Below are 13,706 nucleotides of genomic sequence, written 5' to 3' on the forward strand. Positions count from 1 at the left end.
TATTGGGTAAGCTTATTACTTGGGTGACAAAAATTTCTGTACATCAAACCTCCGCCACGTGAAATTTACCCATGTAGCAAACCAGCATATGTACCCCCTTGAACCTAAAATAAAATTTGGAAAGAAAAAATATGCAATTGATTTTTCTATTTTTAAGAAATGCTAGTGATAAAAGTTGCTTTATCTCTTTCCAAGGGCAGTACCAACAAATAACAACGTATTCTTCCAATTTGCTAATTAGTAACAAATAAGCTTACATTAAAACATTTAATTACTTAAAATTATTTCATAGATACATATGCTTCATGAATGGAATGACTTGTCTAATCGTTTGGACGTTCATTCCTAGCACTTAATGCAGTCCTGCATACAAAGTAGCAGTCAAGAAATATTGTTAGTCCATGAAAAAATGTTACCCCATGAAAGGTTTTCGGAAAACAAAGTAACAGCTACTAGATGTATCACTTTTAAATTGTGATTCTGGATTTTACCATATAAATGATATCATCTGTGGTTCTTGGTTGCAGACAACAGAATCTGCCATAATCAGTTTAAGTAGTAGGTAATTATTAAGAAATATTAGAAATGCAACAGAACTTTTGGAAGGACTGAGGGAATAGATTCTAGGTTGAGGTTACAATAATAATTTCATTCATGACACTGCAGATATGCCACTGACCACACCACAACCACAGTACTTTTACTGAAGTACTGTGGCTTTTTCAGGCTTTTTCTTTGCCAAGCACAGAATCATGCTTGGTTCCATGACAAGAAAACTGCCACAACTGCTGACAGTCTCAGATGCATGCCCTCTCTGCCACTCCATGCCTGATGCCCTGGCTCGCTCTTTATATCTTGCTTCTAAATTAAAGTCCCATACAAATCCATCTGATTAGTGGAAATTGCACTCAGAACGAAGGAGACATGTGTAGATCTTTTGAAATTCTGCCTTTGAAAGGTTCACACAGTAGGAATAAGGTTAAAAAGATTTGAGGCAGCCACAAATTACAGATACCTATTCTAAACTATTATTAAGCAAAAACAAAACAAAGCAAACAAACAAATAAATAAAAACCAATCGAAATCCTTAATACTGTGGTGTATTAAGTTTAGGATGGTTTTACTATTATTGTGGATAAAATTTGAAGTCTGAAGATCAGAATAAAAAAAAGTTAAGTGTCTAGCCAGCCTTAAAATAATACAACAAAAAAAGAACTTCTTGGTTACTTGGTGCTGAATTAATCTTTTTTTTTTTTTTTTTTTTTTTTTTTTTTTTTTTTTTTAGATGGAGTTTTGTTCTTATCACCCAGGATGGAGTGCTATGACGTGATCTCGGCTCGCTGCAACCTCTGCCTCCCAGGTTCAAGCGACTCTCCTGCCTCAGCCTCCTGAGTAGCAGAGGTTATAGGAGCCCACTACCATGCCCAGCTACATTTTTGTATTTTTAGAAGAGATGGGGTTTCACCATGTTGGCCAGGCTGGTCTTGAACTCCTGAGCTCAGGTGATCCACCCTCCTCAGCTTCCCAAAGTGCTGGGATTACAGGCCTGAGCCGCCACTCCCGGTCTGAATTAATATAACTTAACAAATATTTTATATTTTCTTGATATGGCCTATAATTCCATTCCAGTATTAGAAGCCTAACTTAATCAGTTCAGGGCATTAAAAAATCCTATCTGTAAGTTGCTAAAGAGTGGTTTAGTCCATAAGTCTGGAGCAAGCCAACGGAAATCCAAAGGTCTCAGCTCACATAGCTTTTAGGCAACTGAAATTTCCAATTTATTTTGACACAATTCTCTACAGAGAGGTCACGTTGGCATGGTTAAATGAGTATGACTTCCCCAAATAAGAGTCTTTTCTCTAGAAAATGGCTAATTGGATATTGTCTCCAAAACTAAGCAACTCCTTCCATTATTCATGTTGGATATGGATGAATACAGAGTAATATAAATAATAATAATAATATAAATAAAAATATGTATAAATAAACACTGCAAAGAATAATATAAGAATACAGGGAGTTCTTGTCTAAAGTAAAATTTATTTTTACACTTTATAAATAAAATATATCATTCACATTTGTGCTTCCCAGAGAATGAAACCATTGTAATGGAATATCTGAGGACCTAATTCAATTTTACCGGCTTACTTTCCTTTGGACCAAGTATGTGTGGTAAACATTTTATACAGATAACAGCATGTGCTCAAAGTTCAGGCAAGCACATAATTGCTCAATGAAAACAATTAGTAGCATTAGAAAACACTTATCTCAACTTTTTTCCATGCCTGTGAGTGGATGTGTATGAGAAGCTCTCACATAGACATTTATGGTTACTCCACTCTTCCTTTCACAATTTATGTCTCTCAAAATATTTTCTACGGCTTATCTCATCTTTATTCCAAGGAAAATATCTAGATTGGACCTGTTTCCCCAACATCCATACTAATCTCTTCTCTTTTCTTATTCCTCATGGCTATAGCAACTTTTTATCTTTTGTTTTCTATTGTTGCTTCTGCCTCATCTTTCCCTGTTCTGCTTTCTCTTTCTTGCTGTTGCTCAATTTGTGTTTCTTTTGAAATAATTTTTATAAACTTTTTTGTACATAGTGCTCTCCCATGTAAATTCAGATAAGCTATTTGTCCAATAGACTTTTTGTATGATCAGTCTGTTAAATGGTAATTGTGGCCAAAAGGGTGGTATCCAGAAAATGCTGGAGTGATGGACCTTGCATGGCTGAAATGGACACATATTCTTATCTCATGGGCTGAAAAATTTGACTTGAAAAGTTGAGAGTAGGTTTTCAATTCTAAATTTTAGACTAGCATCTAATAATACTGAAGGAAAAAAAAGGAAGAAAACTATTTATGTTTAAGAAAGTTTTCAAAGCAAAGATATGATAAAGACCAAATAAAAATATGTTCAATCTCACACTAAGGTATTGTTTAGGAAACAGTAGGGCTGAAGGATGGGAGTATGGCTAAAACATGTGAAGATTGGTTTTTAGCTAGAAAAAGAATGTTCATGCTTTCTAAGGATAATTATATTTTTTGCCCATTTATATTTCCTTATTTACCAGAATAAGGTAAATAAAAATTTACTTATTCTGGTAAATAAGTAAATATAAATGGGTAATTATCCTTAGAGAGCATGAACTCCAAAAACAAAATGATTTTCATTGATTGAGTTTTGATAGAGGATAGTTTCTGTTTAGCTTATCTGGCAAATAATGTCATATTACCATGAACTCAAGAGGGTTTCCTCAAAAGTTTCATTTGCAAGACAGAGGGGAGAGAGAGAGAGAGACAGACAGAGCACTTCATCATGAATTCTGCTGGGTGTTGCAGATTTGTAGGGAAGAAAAAAGTAGTATCTTTTCCTCATCCATCACCATGTTCATAGCTGAGACTCCTATAAAAAAAGACAGATTAACAAGAGAAAATAATACACATTTACTCAATATAAATTTTATGTGACACAGGAGCTTTAAGAAATGAAGATCTAAAGAAACAGGGAGATCCGTGTATTTTTATGGACTGTCATGCAAAAGTGTGTTTGGAGGACAAAAGGTATGATCTAATGCTAATAAACTGATGAGGGTGGGGAGATACTGCGCAAGGCTCCTTGGTTCAGTTTTTTCTTGGCATCCCTGTGTGACATTCCCTCCCTCCAGGAATAGGACAGGACAATTTTCACCTAAGGGTCTTCAGGGGAAAGGGGTGGGAGAAGGTTAGAGAGTGACCTTCTTGGATTTTCTGGCCTCCTTCAGGGAAGAAGGGGCAAGGAGAATTTTAATCTCTATATCCTACTTCGGGGGGCCAAGGGGTGAGAGAAGGTCGGGGAGACCTTGCTGTTTCTGCTGTTTTCATGCCTTGGAGTACCGTTTTCTGCACCCCATCAGGTTGCAAAGACAAATACAGCATAGCTGTCTTTGGGCTTTTATTTTAGCAAAGAATCAGCCCTCTGAGAGGGACTAACTTTATCTGTCTCAAGCATCAAGGAATTCTTCGTGGAAGAATTACTGCCTGAACATGTTTTAAAGAAATGTTTCTTAATTCTTGTTGAATATTAGAAACAAATCACCTGTGAAGGATTTAAATTATACCAGTGTCTGAACATCTTATGAGTCCTGCCCACCATCCTCTCCAAGATCCTATATTATTCTAATGGAATTATTTTAATTCCTGTGTTATTCTACTGTAATGTAGGCTGGGTTGAGAACCACTGGCATAGTGTCCATTATTTGGACCAGAAATAACTTGGTTCTTAGAATCTCAGAGCTTGGCATACTTTTGAACAAGTACCTCAAATGATGCTTGTATACCTGGAAGTTTGAAAACTTTAAATGATAGACAAACCGTTACTAGGTGGATTGAAGAAGGTAGAAGAAGAGGGCATCCAAGGTAGGGGCAATGGCTTACGCAAACCCACAGAGGTGTCAAACTTGGATGGTGGATAATGAAGCCAAAGATTAAAAGAAGGGCCACTACTATGGAGAAAGTATTATGCCAACAAATGAACCTGACCCTTGCCAGGCAGATGAGGAGAGTCACTGACAGAGTTAAAGGCCAGAGTAACATGCTCAGAAATAAATTTAGAAGGACCATTCTGGTGACGGTGTGTAGGAAGGACTGTAGAAAGGAAGACCAGTTGGAGACTATTGCAAAATTCAGGTGGTAAATGAAACTATGATAAAAAAAAAAATTCCATATACATTAAAGATGAAAATGATAGAGCTTGGAGATTTATTGAGGAATATAAGAATCTAGGAGAACTTCCATGTTTGTTTGCCTGTTTGCTGCTTGGATGTCAACACCTGAGTTTTCTACTTTACATGTAACTAAAGAGAATAACACACACTCAATCTATTTCCTCTATGAATGTTAAATAAAAATATATGAATGCAAAATAATTCATTATACTGACATTGACAGGTAGAAAAATGGAGACACTATCAGTCACTTAATGAACTTCTTTTATGTGCTGACAAGAAATCTAAGTCAATTGCTGGTTAATTGCAGGGTTAAGAGTTGCATGTAATCGACTAAATTGAAATTGAGCTTTGGGAGTAGTTTTGAAAATTCAGATGCAGTGTGACAAGGCTGAAAGATAAAATCAGTTATTTTCTGACCATTCTAGGTTTCATTAAACTGACCTAGAACTGCTTGGAAGCAGCTCTGATTACGAATTGGATATCTCATGACTTTTCTTATTATGTAAGATTTTCTCTACAGCTAGAACTGGAGGCAACTTCATTTCTGAGTGGTTTTTTTTTTTGGTTGAATCATATTTCATAATTTAATAACAACATGTGAGAAATAACTAATAAAATTGTTTTAAGGAATGCTGTGAATATAAAAGATGTACAAACACATAATAATATACTTAATGAACTATAAAAATAAAAGGGTAGATTAATATCCTGTGAAACTCTAGTAAGTTAATTATGATACAAAGAGAGGCAAAGGCATATGTATTTTACTTAGCTCTGTGTGGGAAGCAGATTTCTCATATCCTGGTTCATAGGTGATCACTGGGTGTGCTGAATCACAGGAAACAAAAGGCTGATGTTCATTAAGGGCAGAGGGGGGAAATTAAAAATGAAGCAATTATGGCAAATGCATGTGTTGTTTTCGAGTTTCATTCATTTATTTAAATATTTTAATGACTCCCAAGTGATATATATAGTTTGAAATAAAATCATCTAAAATTGAGTAAAGTCATTTTTTGGATAATTATATTTACATAAAATGATACTCACTAGAAATGGGAAAACTTCATGGATTGCCAAATAAAGTATGTAAGTCAATAGATAATAAGAATAGGATTAGTTCATTTGTTACTTTTTTATTTAAATACAACTAGTTTAATGAAAATAGCCATCATTTCTAAACATAAGAAAAATTCATACTCATTTCAAACTTTTCAGAAAATTATGAAGAAGAAAAGAATGGTCCTACCCAGAAATAATTACTAGTACTATTCTAGCTATGCACCTGTAAAAAACAGTCTGGGAGATTATCTAATTTAAGTTATTTGTATAGCTTGCGTGTTCTCTTACTAATGTGGTGTATAGACTTTTTAATGTTAACCATTTTTATTTTTCCCTCTATTTCCCAGCTCCACCAAGCACCTCAGCCTTTCCCAGTTAAGGATTCCAGAATATCCCATCACTCTCACATTCTCCTTTCCTTACTAAGGTTTTTCCTCCCCACAGCATTAATTCCCCCAGACACACACACATGCACGCGCGCGCGCACACACACGCGCACACACACAATTCAGGATCCCACAACGGCCACCTGCTTTCCATTTTTCTAAATTTACCACTAACAAGATCTGTAACATTAGCTATTTTATAAACCCCCTAATATTCCAATTTAAAAGGTTGTAAGCCCCCTACTATTGGATATTAAGTTCTTACCATTTAAAAAAAAAGTAATGTAAACAAACTGCAATAACCACCACTATGTATATACCATCACACAATCATCTAATTACTTACATAGGATAACTAATTTAGCAACATCTAATTATATTACTAAATTGACGTCTAGAAAGGTGTCAGTATATAATCTGCACCCACATTGATATGGAAAATGTTAAAGTCCTAACCAATTTCATAGCTGAAAAATATCTGCTTAAATAGTTCTTAACAGGACTTTTTAGTATTTAAATACTCTTTATATATGATCCTGCCCATCACTACAGTGTCCATGGCTTTATTGTGCATTATAAATTTTTATGTAAATCAACATGTCAATCTTTTCTATAGAAAGTTGTTCCCACCTTAAAATTATAAAAATTATTTCCCAAATTTTCTTTTGTCATATGATCCTTTGCAATTAAATCATCAACTCTTTTGAGACTTTTGGTTTATGGTATGAGAAAAAAATACAATGTTTGTAAACTGGAATAAAATGGTCCCAATATCATTTATTCTTTAATTCGTCCTCTCTTCACTCCTAAAGAAATTCAGTTTTATTATATATTAAATACTCATACATGCTTGAATCTGTTTCTGGAGGCTTGAGTGTATTCCATTTTCTTATTATTCCTGAATCAATGACAGTTTAATTAATTATATTCTTATGTCTCTTATACTTGATAGACCAATCTTTCCCATTTTCTTTTAGTTTAAATTATTTTCTGGTTATACTCACGCACTTCATGTTCCAATTAATTTAAAATAATCTTGTACTTTTTTTCTGCAGTTTAATTGGGGAATTAATTAGTATGCATTATATTTATAGGTCCACTTTTAGAAAATTTGTATCTGTACAATACATGATACCATCCAAGAACATGACATGTGACTACACATTCATGTTCTAACTCTTAAATTAAAATTTTGAAGTTTAAGAAATCTGTGCATCTGTACAACTTTTAAAACTTTACAACTGTAAAACTATACAATTGTATGTTGTATAGAACATCATTACTGCCTGCTTTTATAGATTTATTTCAAAGTGGGGTTTTTCCCATTTTTTTTTAAATTTTGTGATATTGCTATTGTGGATAAATTTATTCTTCTAATATATTTACAAAATAATTTTACAAATTAATTTGAAATTCACTATCCTACTGAATTCTTGGTGTTTCTGAATACGTAATTTTTTTTTAGATTTACCTTGTGTCAGATAACTTGTAAATTATACCAAATTCACTCTGTCCTTTCAATATATATAAGTTCTATTACAGGATTTGTTTTCTGAAGCAAAATTAAAACTAGTAGTGTTACTATGTAAGCTCATTTGATCCTTGACTTTAATGGGATTGTCTGTTGTAATCTGCTACTGGGCATAAAGTTTGCTATACATACACACACATACACACCCAATGATGAATTTTATAATAAATTGTTTTCTGTAATCAATTGATGTGACACTTTTTTCAATTCATTGATATGATGAACACCATAGATAACATATTCTCATGTCTCCTATAATAATTATAAAATTCCTGTGCATTCTCTAGAACAATTTTGATCATTTTTTGTCTAACTCAGTGATCTCCAAATTGGGATCATACACTCAGGTAAGTGAGAAAAAATACATTAAAACTGTGAATTCAATTATCTATGTCTTTTTAAAACTACTGCCTCGATTTATGTAGAGCATTACATCTATTTTCATATTAAATAATTTAAAATTTTATTTTAAATTGACTGATATATTAGTCTGTTCTCACACTGCTATAAAGATACTACTGGAGACTGGGTAATTTATTTTTAAAAAGGAGGTTTAATTGACTCACAATTTGGCATGGCTGGGGATGGGGAAGCAAGATGTGTCTTACATGGTGGCAGGAGAGAGAGAACATGGGAAAACCTGCTACTCTTGAAACCATCAGTTCTTGCAAGAACTCCCTCACTATCACGAGAACAGCATGGGGGAAAACCACCTCCATGATTCAATTACCTTCTACCAGGTCCCTCCCTGGGCATGTGAAGATTACAGTTTGATATGAGATTTGGCAGGCAGGCGGGCTGAGGGGCGGCAGGGACACATATCCAAACCATATCAACTAACAACTATAAATATTTAGGTGGTACAATGTGATGATTGATATATGTTTACATTGTGAAATGTTTTTTAACTAAATAAGCAAATATTAGATTTGCACACTCAATATTTTTATCTTGCACTGGTTCCAGATAAGAAGAGATGTTGAACTTTCACTGTTTTCCTCAACAATGGAGAAATTATCTCCCTTCTTGAAATGTTACTTTCTGAGGACAGTCATCTCAACCTATAGCTGATTTTTATAATTATAATGTTTTTGTTTCAATCACATTGATTACATTGGTGCTATGACATTTGCTACATGAATATCTGTTCATAAAATTGAATTTCATAAGACCTGTAAAGAATAAAAATGCCCATATTTCAACTTAATGTTTTGACATTACATATTTTCTGATATTAATACTGTGTATATTACTTTCATTTTTTAAATTTGCCTGTTTGGGTTTTTTTGTTTGTTTGTTTTTTGAGACAGAGTCTTGCTCTGTCACCCAGGCTGGAGTTCAGTGGCATGCCACCTTGACCGCTGCAGCCTCTGCCTCCAGGTTTCAAGCAATTCTCCTGCCTCAGCCTCCTGAGTAGCTAGGACTGCAGGCACACCCACCCATACCCAGCTATTTTTTGTATTTTTAGTAGACATGGGGTTTCTCCATGTGGCCAGGCTGGTCTCAAACTCCTGATCTCGGGTGATCCGCCAGCCTAGGCCTCCCAAAATACTAAGATTATAGGCATGAGCCACCACACTCAGCTGTCTGTTATATTTTTTACCCAGTCATTTTTGAGGTACTTTAAGTTCTGCATTATGCTTAACAAAAAAATACTAAACATAATCCCAATATAAGTGTATATACCGTCACAACTATTTTAAATATTATTTGAGAAGAGATACCCAATAATAGAATCAATAAATCTGAACAGGGTAAGGCACAATAATATTTACAGATTTTATGATTCATAAAGTCCATCTTCTCAAATTTGCTTAAGGCCTCAGAGGCACTTTTTTCTAAATGTGCCTTTTGTATTTTGGAGTAAGCATTCCAAATATCCTCTTCATTTTTCTTTTATATGTAATGTTGCTTTCTCCCCTTGGGTGATATTTTTCATTGACTCCATGGGCATTTTATTTCCTGCTTCTTCCTCATGGCTGTAGTGGATCTGGGCATTTGGCTAGGATTTGGGTGGGTGGACCCTCATTGAACTGCCTCCCTGTTAACCCAGTTCACCCTTAGACTTTCAGCTGGAAGACTGGATGCAGTTTATTATTTGTGTTTAGTCATTTAGCTGTCACATGTGCTGAAGGAACATATGCTGGGAGGTGGGGCCACTTGAGTAGAACAGCAGCAGGTCATGTTTTCTCTGATCACCCTCCTCTGTCTTTGACTGTGGGATTCCATCTGCACCTATGCCAGGTTAGGATTCTTTCTGACCTCTGTAGTTTGACAAGAACACCTCAGTCTGACTAGAAGCAGTGGGTGCAAAACTTGTGGCTCAAATCCTTTTGTTCATTGTTTCATTTGCTTGCATATTAATGATTTTTTTGTTTTCCCAAAAAAATTGTTTGGGCAGGAAGAAGCTACCTAGTCTATCAATTCTTCTAAAACCTTCTCTTTTAGCAGGATGTGTCTCAATTATTTAATTTTAGCTAGGGGAATTAATTTGAATTAAATTAAATTAATTTTCCTCAAAAAATTGTTTGAGGAAAGGATCTTAGCCTGAAATGACTATAGTCAATACTAAAAAGGTTTCACATACAGTTTCAGCACTTGTTTCCTGGAAAGTATGAGATATGTGGGCTGTCATTGTAAAAAATCTTTTAATACTTGTAAGTTAACCTCAGAAAGCAATAAAGAAGAAAAGAAGAAAGCAATTGAGTAAATAGTTACCTTTACAAATTGTAAATATAAGCCTACATATAAAAAGAATAAGAAAATAGTGACTGTTTTGGGAAGTCAAGGACCTCAAACAGAGGGACCAGCTGAAGCCATGGCAGAAGAACATAAATTGTGAAGATTTCATGGACATTTATTAGTTCCCCAAATTAATACTTTTATAATTTTTATGCCTGTCTTTACTGCAATCTCTGAACATAAATTGTGAAGATTTCATGGACACATATCACTTCCCCAATCAATACTCTTGTGATTTCCTGTTCCTGTATTTACTTTAATCTCTTAATCCCGTCATCTTCTTAAGCTGAGGAGGATGTATGTCACCTCAGGACCCTGTGATGATTGCGTTAACTGCACAAATTGTTTGTAAAGCATGTGTGTTTGAACAATATGAAATCTGGGCACCTTGAAAAAAGAACAGGATAACAGCAATGTTCCGGGAACAAGGGAGATAACCTTAAACTCTGACTGCCTGCGAGCGGGGTGAAACAGAGCTGTATTTTTCTTTCAAAAGCAAATAGGAGAAATATTGCTGAATTCTTTTTCTCAGCAAGGAACATCCCTGAGAAAGAGAATGCGCCCCTGAGGGTAGGCCTCTGAAATGGCCACTTTGGGGGTGGCTTTCTTTTACGGTCAAAGACGAAGGGATGAAATAAGCCCTGATCTGCTGTAGCGCTCTCAGGCTTATTAGGATGAGGAAATTCCCGCCTAATAAGTTTTGGTCAGACAGGTTGTCTGCTCTCAAACTCTGTCTCCTGATAAGATGTTATCAATGACAATGCGTGCCCGAAACTTCATTAGCAATTATAATTTCACCCCATTCTGTGGACCTGTGATCTCTCTCTGCCTCTATTTGCTTTGTGATATTTTATTACCTTGTGAAGCATGTGATCTCTGTGACCCAAACCCTATTTGTATACTCCCTCCCCTTTTGAAAATCGCTAATGAAAACTTGCTGATTTTATGGCTCAGGGAGCATCACGGAACCTGACGACATGTGATGTCTCACCCGGACACACAGGTTTCAAATTTCTCTCCTTTGTACTCTTTCCCTTTATTTCTCAGATCAGCTGATGCTCAGGAAAATAGAAAAGAACCCACGTTGAATATTGGGGGTGAAGTTTCCCCTGATAAGTGACTACCCTAATGATACTTGAATGGGTTCTAGTAACAAGACAAATTTTCCACTGGTAATAACTTAAATAGATTTAAAATGTTCTGTCTCAATTAAAAAAAATATGGAAGTAGAGATTATATTACTTGGAAAGTAAGCGGCTTAAAACTATTAATAGCTCAGTGATGAAAACATTGTTGATAATGTGAAAAGCTTGAAAACAATTAAGTTAAGATTTTAAAATATTTTTAAGTCACCATTTGCTCATCATTTCTGCATGTATTCATGGAATTAACTCTACAGGGAAATTAAAGTAGACATTCAACATTCTATTCATATATCTAAAAATTTCTGAAATCAAGTTGGCTAGGAATTTTTGAATCTTCTGTTTTGGCTAGGAAAATACAAATGGCTTTGCTGAAATCTCCCTTGAAGACTCTACTTTGTTATTTCTTGAAACAGAGTAAGCAGCCCAGCTTCTAATATTGGTGGAACCCAATGGAAGAGAACAAATGGAGCCCCGCTACCATATATAGTAATTATCTAAATTTATTTTTAAAAATCTGACAATTAAATAAAATATATTACTGTCATTTTATGTTGAAAATATACCTTCACCCATTGCGGTGGCTCATGCCTGTAATCCCAGTACTTTGGGAGGCTGAGGCGGGAAGATCACATGAGTTCAGGAGCTCAAGACTAGTCTGGGCAACATGATGAAATCCAGTCTCCACCAAAAATACAAAACAATTAGCCAGGTGTGGTGGCACACCCCTGTACAGGTCCCAGCTACTCAGGCAGCTGAAGTGGGAGGATCGCTTGAGCCCAGGAGGTGGAGGCTGCAGTCAGCCGAGATTGAGCCACTGCGCTTCATCCTAAGTGACAGAGTGAGATCCTGTCTCAAAAAAAAAAAAAAAAAAAAAAAAAAAAAAGCACAAAACCCCACCAAAAATATACCTTCATAAAAACAAAAGTTAAAAAAATACTGCAAAGCAATTGTTTCCATGTGCCTGGAAAGTCAGCAAAACACTAACAAATTATGGTACTTTAATACTGTGCATATTTGAGTGATCCGGTAGCAGGTCAGGAATGTTTAAATGAGTAATAAAATAAAGGCCAGCAAGTTAATAAATTCTTATTGCTCTTATTTCAGCACAATTCCCAGTTACTGTGTTATTATAATTGAGATGTTTTATGTAATTGTGTTGTGCGTACAATGTTAAATTTGACAATCTTTCTGAAAGCCTGGGAGGCCCTAGTTTTCATTAATTTTTTAATTTTGTTTTTGACATGGAATCTGGCTCTATTGTCCAGGCTGGCTCTATTGTCCAGGCTGCTCTATCTGGCTCTATTGTCCAGGCTGGAGTGCAGTGGTGAGATCTTAGCTCACTGCAACCTCCGCCTCCTGGGTACAAGTGATTATTTTACCTCAGCTTCAGCCTGCCTAGTAACTGGTATTAAAAGCACATGCCACCATGCCTGGTTTATTTTGTGTATTTAGTAAAGATGGGGTTTCACCATGTTGGCCAGGTGGGTCTTGAACTCCTGACCTCAAGTGACCCACCTGCCTCAGCCTACCAAAGTGCTAGCATTACAGGTATGAGCCAACAGGCCTGGTCTTAATTTTGAAGAAACTTCACTTTGCTAAGCTTTACATACCATGTATTATAGGTTGAATCAAACTATAGTTTGTAGTACTTTGTTACAGCAGCCTTAGCAAACTAATACACCATGTTTAAGCTCTGTAATGAAGCCACATATAACTTGATTCACTGATAAAATTTAAATATATTATAATGCTTTCTCCTAACAATTCACTCTATTTATTTCATGCTTTTACCATCTCTTAAAATAAATTCACAAATCATATAATTCTTCCTTAAAATACTTCAATATTGAGATATTTTAAAGTAAATAAAAAATAGTAATGTGCTGTTCAATTCTTTCAAGTTGCCTTTCAAATGAGAAAAAAACTTGATCCAGTGTGGCCAGCAACTTTTGTCTATAGAAATTAAACCTTGGTAAATATTTTAATAAAATAAAGCTATTCACAATTCTAGCATTCAATATCCACACAGCTGCCAATACAAGGATCTGTATTTAGTTTCAGACATGTTACATATAGACCTACATTTATATAAATATAAGATGAATGTGAGTTTTTTAATATTGTGAACATTT

This window comes from Macaca thibetana, chromosome 2, assembly GCF_024542745.1.
Source record: "Macaca thibetana thibetana isolate TM-01 chromosome 2, ASM2454274v1, whole genome shotgun sequence".
NCBI lineage: Eukaryota > Metazoa > Chordata > Mammalia > Primates > Cercopithecidae > Macaca > Macaca thibetana.